Here is a 733-nt window from a genome sequence, read left to right on the forward strand (position 1 = left end):
CTTTATTTTTAAAAAAAAGCCCCTTTTTTTTTTTTTGTGAAAATCGTTTCCCCAAAAATTTAAACCAAGCCCCCCCTTTGGGGTTTCCTTAAAATACCCCACAAAAAACCCCCAACCCAACTTATAAAATTATTTTTTTGTGGGAAATCCGGGGTGTTTTTTGGACCAGTTTTCGCCGGGTTTTTTTTTTCCCCCAAAATTTTCCTGGGGAAACGGAAAGCACAGAAAAATTATACTTCCAAAAAGGGGTGATTTAAATTGGATTATCAATAGCCCCCTTTACCAAAACCCCAAATTTTTTTCCTTTTAATTGGCTTTACTTGGACCCCTCCACACGGGAAGGTTAATGTTGCCAATTTTTCCATTTTGAAAACCCGACACTGTTCCCCAAAATTTTAAAAATGGGGCCCTTTTAAGCCCCCCGGGGTGGTGGTTTCCAGGTTTTTTTAAAGGTGGGGTCCCTAAACGTGGGAACGGGCCCGGGGAAAAAGGGGGCTAAAGGAAAAAGGGGGCATTTTAACAGGAAAGGATTTCCCCTTATTTTCCGTTATTTTAATTATTTTTAATTTTTTTTAAATTTTATTTCTTTTTTTTTTCTTTTTCCTGGTGGAAAAATTTAAGCTTTGGGTTTAAAAAGAAACCCCCCTACCTAACTAAATAAGGATAAAAGGGAAAATTAAACCTCCCTTTTAAAAAGCCCATTTTATTCCTGAAAATCTATCCCCCCCTGTCA

Source organism: Penaeus monodon, chromosome 34, assembly GCF_015228065.2.
Source record: "Penaeus monodon isolate SGIC_2016 chromosome 34, NSTDA_Pmon_1, whole genome shotgun sequence".
NCBI classification, from domain to species: domain Eukaryota; kingdom Metazoa; phylum Arthropoda; class Malacostraca; order Decapoda; family Penaeidae; genus Penaeus; species Penaeus monodon.